Genomic DNA, 8,534 nt, shown 5'->3' with positions numbered 1-8,534 from the left:
TGGAGAGCCATAAGCTGTCCCCACTAGTTTGGCAAATAGCGCTCGCTCCGATCACACCGGTAATCTCAACTTTGCTATCCAGGCTGCACACACAGCTTTTCAGCATCTTGCTGTATCAGTATTGAAATCTGTGCGCTGTATCAGTACTGAAATTTGTGCTCCCCTATCTATTAGAAATTTTACTGAATGCTTTTGAGGACAGACTTCAATCAAAATATGCGTGCCATTGTTTCTCATCCTTTGATAAAACTCCCCTTGCCGGACAGGCAGATCCAATCACCTGCTTGTAATTAGTCTTTTTTTTTGTCGTTGTTTACAGTCTGAAGCAGTGATTGAGCACCTGGTGAGGGGTGTGGCCAGCCCTGCCAGCACAGGTGGAAGCAATTTTCCTGTGGGACCGGATAGGGCTGAGCTTGGCTCCACCCTCCCCCTCCCTGCCCATATTTAAGGGCTGGGAACAGCAAGGGCAGCATTCTGCTTGGGAGCTGCCTCCTTGGGACCATTGGGAGTGAGTTCTGCCCTTTGGAATGGGGTGAGTGACTGCTGCTTTATTGCGGGGCTCTGGTCTTTCCCTTTTGGGGGATCCTGACTACTTTTAAGGGCTGGAAGCTGTGAGGGCAGCGTCTCTGTATGGAGGCTCCTTCCTTTGGGATGTGGGCTGTTTGTTTTTGGAATGGGGTCATTGATTTCTTCTTTACTGCTGGATTGTAATTTCACTTTCTGGGGGCTCCTGACCACATTTAAGGTCTGTCAGCAGAAGGAGCAGCAACTGCACCTGGAGATTGCTTCCTTTAGAGCGTGGGGTGAACCCTTGAAACTGGGTGAGTGATTCTTTATTCCAGGGTTGCAATATCTTGTTGTTGGGGGGATCCTGACCCCACTTAAGGGCTGGCAGCCTTTAAGGTGGTATCTGTCTTTAGAGACCGTCTCCTTGGGAGTGTGGGATGAGCTCTGGTTCTTGAGAAAGGGTGAGTCATTCCTTCTTGTTTTAGGACTGTGACCTTTCCTGTTTTTGGGGCATCCTGACCACATTGAAGTGCTGGCAGATGTAAGGGCAGCATTGATCTCTGGAGACTGTCTCCTGTGGAGTAGGGGTGAGTTCTGGCCTTTGAGAAGGGTGTAAGTGGTTTTTTTGTTTTTTCTTTATTTCAGGGCTGCATTCTCCCCTTTTTTTTTTTTTTTTTTTTTTTTTTTTTTTTTTTTTTTTAATCCTGACCACTTTTAAGGGGTGGAAGCCATAAGGGCAGCATCTCTACCTGTAGACTGCTTCCTTGGCAGTGTGGGCTGAGTGTTCATCTTTGGAATGGGGTAACTTATTCTTCCTTTATTTCAGGGCTGTTATGCACTGCTTCCAACCATGCAGAGTTGTTTAAGGGCGTTCTGTGCACCCTTAGGTGTAATAAATCTTCGTCTTTATAGAAAGCCAAGGATTGTCCTCTTCTGGACTGCTGTACTCAGTATCACCCCAGTGTGATGAAGTGAAGCCCCTGCTCTGCTGAATACTGGGACTGGCCCAGAGAGGCTCTGATGGATGTGGATTATCCTAGCCAGAGTACTTGGTACCATTGGTGGTGATCTCGTCCAACTGCCACACAATGAACAGGAACATCCACAGCCAGATCTGGCTGCCCAGAGGCTGACCCAGCCTCACCTTGGAAGGGATGGGGCATCCATCACATGTCTGGGTAACCTGTTCTGCTGTGTCACCACCATCACTGTACCAGATTTTCTTTATATCTAGGCTAAATCTTTCCTTGTTCTTCCCTTCGGGTGTTGAAAGGCTGTTACCAGATCACCTTGGAGCCTTCACTTCTGCAGGCTGAACAGCTCCAGCTCTCTCTCTTTATAGGAAAGGCGTTCCATCCCTCAGTTCATATTTGTGGCTGTTCTCTGGATGTTCTCCAACAGCTCCACGTCTGTCCTGCGCTGCGGACATCCACATCCAGACACAGCACCTCCAGGTGAGGCCTCACAGCGCAGAGCAGAGGGGCAGGACCAGCTCCCTTCGCCTGCTGACCACACATCTTTGGATGGAGCCCAGCGTACGGTTGGCTTTCTGGGCTGGAAGGTACATCGCTGAGTGCCACTACTCAGCCTGTTGAGGTCCCTCTGGATGGCGTGGTCCCTCTGCTGTGTCACTGCACCCCACAGCTCAGTGTCATTAGGGTGCACTCAACCCCACTGTCAATGTCACTGATGAAGGGGCAATCCCAGGTGTTTGTACAAACTCAGCAAAGAACACCTTGAGAGCAGCCCCACAGAGAAGGACTTGTGGATCGCGGTGGATGAGCTGGGATCCATGAGTGGACATCAGCCAGCAGAGTGCGCCTGCAGCCTGGAAGGCCAGCTGTGTTCTGGGCTGCATTAAAGAAGAGCGGCCAGCAGGGAGAGGGAGGTGATCGTCCCCATCTGCTCGGCTCTTGTGAGGCCCCATCTGCAGTGCTGCATCCAGGCCTGGGGCCCCCAGCACAGGAAGGACGTGGAGCTCATGGAGCAGGTCCAGAGGAGGCACTGAGATGAGCAGACGGTTGGAGCAGCTCTCCTACAAGGAAAGGTTGAGGGAAGTGGGGTTGTTCAGCCTGGAGAAGAGAAGGCTTGGGGGGACCTCATTGCAGCCTCACAGTACTTGAAGGGGGAACAGCAGGAAGGGGAACGGCTGTTTACGAGGGTGGATCATGATAGGACAAGGGGGAATGGTTTTAAACTGAGACAGGGGAGGTTTAGGTTGGTTATTAGGAGGAAGCTTTTCACACAGAGGGTGGTGACGCACTGGAACGTGTGCTTCAGAGTCACTTCCAGGAGGATCTGCTCCTCGATTTTTTGCAGCACAGAGGTGAGACTGACACGTTGGTGGTTCCCAGGGTCACACTTTATATCTGCAGTAACAGCTGTGCTGTTGCCTTTTTTCTGCTCACCAGGGACTTCACCTGACTGCCTCGACTTCTCAAATACCACTGAGAGTGGCTCGGTGACTGCAGCGGTGAATTCCCTCAGGGCTCTGGGACTCGTCTCATCAGGACCCAAAGACTCCTGGATGTCAGGTTCTCAGGTGGTCCAGATCCTGATCTCCCATCACAGTGTGGGATAGGGAGGGGTCTGTGGGACCGGCATTGCTTCCTGAATCCCCACCTACCAAACCGAAGGTGAGAGCAGTGTATAATGAGCAGTTATCAGAGAAGATGGAAGATGGATATTGTTGGGTACCTGAGCCTTCTCCTTGTCTGTTGTTCCCAGCTGCAGTGCTGCTGGTAAGCAGCATCATGCACAGAGTGCAGCCACATTGATCAGGGAAAGGAGTGCAGGTTTGTGAAAGAGGCACATCTGTAGGGCAGTGCCTTCATTACTGTTTTGTGTCCCACAGGTGGCTGCGGAGTTGCAGCGCTCCCAAGTGCCGTAACGACTGCATGGAGATGCGTGGCTCTTCATGGGAACAGCAAGAAACCGGAATCTGCATTTCCTGGAATGCCCCAGAGCCTCGCTTTGCTGGCTGGTAATTGTCTGCCCAGCAGGTAAGGGCAATGCTCACCCATCAGTGTTTACCCACTCCATAGCACGGCACAACACGGTGCTCCCAGAGCTCTTCATTGCACTTTATGGTGCCCTGGATGTTGCCTGTCCTTTTCTTTCTGTGTTCTCTTTGTCTCTGGCCTTTCACTGCAGTGTTTTCCTTCCCTTTGCCCTTGCTGTTCCCTACTGCATTGTCTTGCCCTCCTGTTTTTGTGTTCCATGCCACGTTCATTTGGCCGTTGCCCTTGGCTTTCTTTGCTGGATTCACTTCAGCGTTCAGTTTTGGCGTTCTGTACTGCGTTCTCTCGCCCTCCTGTTTTGGTATTTCCTTCCATGTTCTCTTAGCCGTTGCCATTGGCTGGGCATTCTCTTGCCCTCCTGTTTTTGTGTTCCATGCTGGGTTCTCTTGGCCATTGCCCTTGGCTTTCTTTGCCACATTCACTTCGGCATTCAGTTTTGGTGTTCCCTGCTGCGTTCTCCTGCCCTCCTGTTTTGGCGTTTCTTGCCGTGTTCTCTTGGCCATCATCCTGGGCATTTCCTTCCACGTTCTCTTGGCCCTTGCCCTCCTGTTTTTGTGTTCTATGCCACATCTCTTGGCCATTGCCCTTGGCTTTCTGTTGCCACATCCTCTTCAGCATTCAGTTTTGGCGTTCCCGGCAGCATTCTCTTTGGCCTCCTGTTTTGGCATTTCCTGCCACATTGTCTTGGCCCTTGCCTGGGCATTCCCTGCAGTGTTCTCTTTGACCTCCTAACTTGCTGTTCCAGCCACATTCTGCATTGGCCTTCTTTGCCGCGTTCTTTTTGGCCTCCTATTTTGGCTTTTCCTGCCATGTTTTCTTAGCCCTTGCCTGGGCATTCCATGTTGTGTTCCCTTGTCCTTTTGTTTTGGCATTTTGTGCTGCATTCTCTTGGCCTTTGCCCTTGGCCTTTCCTGCTGTGTTCTCTTTGGCTGTATTCTGACCTTTCCTGTTGTGTTCTCCTTGCCCTCACCTTGGCTTTCCATTGGTGCTCTCTTTGCTTTTGCCCTTGCCTTAGCTTGGCTGTTTTCTTTGCATTTACCTTGGTTTTCCATGAGAGTTCTCCTTCCCTTTGCCTGCCCTGGGAGTTCTGCTTGCCTTCGGCACTCTGGGATTAGCTGGGAGGCAACATTAAAGTTAACCTTGACCTGAACCCGTAGCTGAATGGGAGTTCTAACGATAATTGTGTTAACCTGCAGCGTATCTGTAAACCAAACCCTTAACGCAGTGTTGAAAATGTCTCTTAACCTGAATGCTGCCTTAAAAATAATGCCTCATGTTTTTTGTCAAATAACCTTAATTGTGATTGTAGTGCAGAATACTGATGTTAGACCAACTGTAACTTCAACCCTATGAATAACATTAATTATATCCCTAATGTTAATTATAATTATAATTAATTACAACCCTTGTGTCATCATTACAGCAACGTGCTCAGGGTGCAGCCCCACACATGCGGGGCAGCGCCTTCATTACTGCGTTGTGTCCCACAGGTGGCAGCAGAGCTGCGTTGCTCCTGAGCACTTTAAGGACAGCACAGAGATGCGCGGCTCTTCACGGCAGCAGCAGAAACTGAAATCTGCATTTCCTGGAACGCCCCGGAACCTTGCTTTGCTGGCCGGTAATTGTCTGCCCAGCAGGTAAGGGCAGTGCTCACCCACCAATGTTTACTCATTACTTACTGAGACACAAGGTAGGGTTCCCAGAGCTCATTTCTGCACTTCATGGTGTCCTGAATGCTGCCTGTCCTTTTCTTTCCGTGTTCTCCTCACCTCCAGCCTTTCCCTACTGCGTTCTCTTGCCCTCCTGTTTTGGCGTTCCCTGTGGCATTCTCTTGGCCATTTGCCCTTGGCCACCTTCGCTGTGTTCTCTTTGGCCTTTGGTTCTGGCCATCTGTGCCACATTCCCTTGGCCTTTGTCCTTGGCCTTCTTTGCCGCGTTCCCTTTGCCTTCTGTTCTGGCATTCCCTACAACATTCTCTTTGGCCTTCAGTTTTGGCGCTCCTGGCTGCGTTCTCTTCAGCCATTGCCCTCAGCCTTCATTGCCACATTCCCTTTGGCCTCTTGTTTTGGCATCCCTTACGGCGTTCTCTTTGGCCTTTGGTTTTGGCGTTCCCTTCCATGTTCTCTTTGGCCATTGCCCTTGGCCTTCTGCGTTGGCCTTCCATGCAGCGTTCTCATGGACCTTGCCCTCCATTTTGGCCTTCCCTGATTTGTTTTCTTTTGTCTCTGTTTTGGCGTTCTCTGCAGCCTTCTCCTCAGGCCTGGCCTGTGACAAGGCTTTCTCTTCAGTGCTCTCCCTGCCTTTGCCTTCCCTTTGCCTTTGGCGTTGCCTTCCCTTGGGTGTCGTCCATGCCTTTGCCCTCCGTTTTGGCATTCCCTCAGCTGTTCTCCTTGCCTTTTGCTCTTACCTTTGCCTTGGCCTTCCCTATTGCTCACTCTGAGCACGATCCTAATAACCCTAACCTCAATACTTTCTCCCCAACCCTAAGCTCTGAACCCCAAATGAAGTGTGAATTACAGCCATGACTGTATAGATACCTGTGCAAATTAACCCTGCACCTTCCATAGTGCTTTCAATTGAGCACTGAACCCATCTGTAACCTTCTGTGTAATACTAACAAAAACCTCACAGCTTCCCTGTTAAATACTCCTATCCTTACTCTGAAGCCATTTCTTGGAGCCGTGTTTGGCTTCCATGTTTTGTGGGTGGGCTGACTGAGCATCGTTTGTGTCTCAGCGTTCCTCCTTCTAAAGCGTGTCTCTGTATTACAGGTGAAGATGCCTTTGATGCTTCCAGTTGATGGCTTCCCCCCTGCAATGCCATCATCTTTCCAGTCCTCCCACACTCACCGCCAGCTCGGTTCAGTCCAGCTTTTACCTGAATCCCTGCTCTGTTCCCTTTCCTGAGCGCTGTAAGGACAGCATGGAGATGCGCGGCTCTTCATGGCAGCAGCAGGAACCGGAATCTGCATTTCCTGGAACGCCCCGGAACCCCACTTTGCTGCCTGGTAATTGTCTGCCCAGCAGGTAAGGGCAATGCTCACCCACCAGTGTTTACTCATTACTTACTGAGACACAAGGTAGGGTTCCCAGAGCTCATTTCTGCACTTCATGGTGTCCTGAATGCTGCCTGTCCTTTTCTTTCCGTGTTCTCCTCACCTCCAGCCTTTCCCTGCAGCATTCTCCTTGCCCTTGGCTTTTCCCGCTGCGTTCTCTTGCCCTCCTGTTTTGGCGTTCCCTGTGGCATTCTCTTGGCCATTTGCCCTTGGCCACCTTCGCTGTGTTCTCTTTGGCCTTTGGTTCTGGCCATCTGTGCCACATTCCCTTGGCCTTTGTCCTTGGCCTTCTATGCCACGTTCCCTTTGCCTCCTGTTCTGGCGTTCCCTGCGGCATTCTCTTTGGCCTTTGGTTTTGGCGTCCCCTTCCACGTTCTCTTTGGCCATTGCTCCCGGCCTTCATTGCCACTTTCCCTTTGGCCTCTTGTTTTGGCATCTCCTACAGCATTCTCTTTGCCTTTGGTTTTGGCCATTTGTGCTGCATTCTCTTTGGCCATTGCCCTTGCACCTTCTGCATCGGCCTTCCCTGCAGCGTTCTCACGGACCTCACTCTGCATTTTGGCCTTCTGCGTTGATCTCTTTGGTCTCTGTTCTGGTGTTCTCTGTGGCCTTCTCCTTGGGCCTGACCTCTGATGCGACTTTTGGCATGCTCCAAGCCTTTCCCATCCCTTTGCCTTTGCCCTCTGTTTTGGCGTTCCCTCGGCTGTTCTCCTTGCCTTTTGCTCCTGCCTTTGCCTTGGCCTTCCCTAACGGTCACTCTAACCCTAATCCTGATGTACCTAACCCTAACACCTTTCCTGTTAAGCACTCCTAACCTTACTCTGAAGCCATTTCTTGAAGTGGTGTTTGGCTTCCACGTTTTGTGGGGGTGGGCTGACGGTGAGCACAGTTTGGGTCTCAGCGTTCCTCCTTCTAAAGCATGTCTCTGTATTACAGGTGAAGATGCCTTCGATGCTTCCAGTCGATGACTTCCCCCCTGCGATGCCATTGGCTTTCCTGGCCTCCCACAGTCACCGCCAGCTGAGTTCAGTTGAGCCGTTACCCGAATCCCCACTCCGTTCCCTTTCCATGATCTTCCTGTCACTCTGCCACAAGCCCCCACCAAGGTCATCGCAGGCAACGTATGGGATGCAGCACTCGGTCTCATTATAGTTCATCCCATCAGCTTCAGCCCAGCGATCCAACCCACCCGCAACCTTCCTGAGGGCCCTTCTGCTCCCAGGCCAATCAACGCTTCCTTCTGATGCCATCTGCGTTCCTTCCTGGCCACTTTCAGACTCGTGCCCCTTTGTGGCCATTTTGAGAGTTGCGCTGATTTCAGCGTCTGCATTCAATTGACTTCAACCGAATTGGCTTTAGCTTTACATTCACTTAATGTAAACCGAATTGGCTTTAGCTTTACATTCACTTAATGTAAACCGAATTGGCTTTAGCTTTACATTCACTTAATGTAAACCAAATTGGCTTTAAGTTTGCCTTGCTTACGGGGTTGGGTTAGCTTTGCTTTGTTTGTTCTAGCGCAGGGCTAACCCAACCCCGTAACCAAGGGCCGGCGGAGGCGATTTTGTTCCTTCCCGGCCAGTCTGAGACTCGCGCCCCCTTGTGGCCATTTGAAGAGTTGCGCTGATTTCAGCGTCTGCATTCAATTGATCTCAACCAAATTGGCTTTCGCTTTGCATTCAACTTATTTCAACCAAATTGGCTTTAGTTTTACATTCACTTGACTTCAATCAAATTGGCTTTAGCTTTACACTCAATTATTGTAAACCAAATTGACTTTAGTTTTACATCCAAATTATGTAAACCAAATTGGCTTTAAGTTTGCCTTGCTTACGGGGTTGGGTTAGCTTTGCTTTGTTTGTTCTAGCGCAGGGCTAACCCAACCCCGTAACCAAGGGCTGGCGGAGGCGATTTTGTTCCTTCCCGGCCAGTCTGAGACTTGCGCCCCCTTG

General features: G+C 50.7%; 1 long non-coding RNA gene across 2 annotated transcripts in view; it reads left to right on the top strand.

Moving 5' to 3' along the window:
* Positions 1-465: 465 nt before the first annotated feature.
* Positions 466-8,534, top strand: part of LOC125689108 (uncharacterized) — an 8,457-nt gene continuing 388 nt past the window's right edge. The window contains exons 1-9 of one of the 2 annotated variants that reach the window (XR_007375047.1): positions 466-532; positions 746-821; positions 993-1,094; positions 1,334-1,685; positions 2,919-3,049; positions 3,362-3,509; positions 5,018-5,164; positions 6,299-6,553; positions 7,519-8,534. The exon at positions 7,519-8,534 is cut by the window's right edge and continues 388 nt beyond it. This is a non-coding gene — a long non-coding RNA (uncharacterized LOC125689108). The remainder of the gene's footprint in view (positions 533-745; positions 822-992; positions 1,095-1,333; positions 1,686-2,918; positions 3,050-3,361; positions 3,510-5,017; positions 5,165-6,298; positions 6,554-7,518) is intronic. The other variant, XR_007375048.1, reaches the window with a different exon arrangement.

This window comes from Lagopus muta, chromosome 2 (assembly GCF_023343835.1).
Source record: "Lagopus muta isolate bLagMut1 chromosome 2, bLagMut1 primary, whole genome shotgun sequence".
Taxonomy (NCBI): domain Eukaryota; kingdom Metazoa; phylum Chordata; class Aves; order Galliformes; family Phasianidae; genus Lagopus; species Lagopus muta.
Note: the sequence above shows the minus strand (reverse complement) of the source record. Positions and strands in the feature narration are given on the sequence as shown.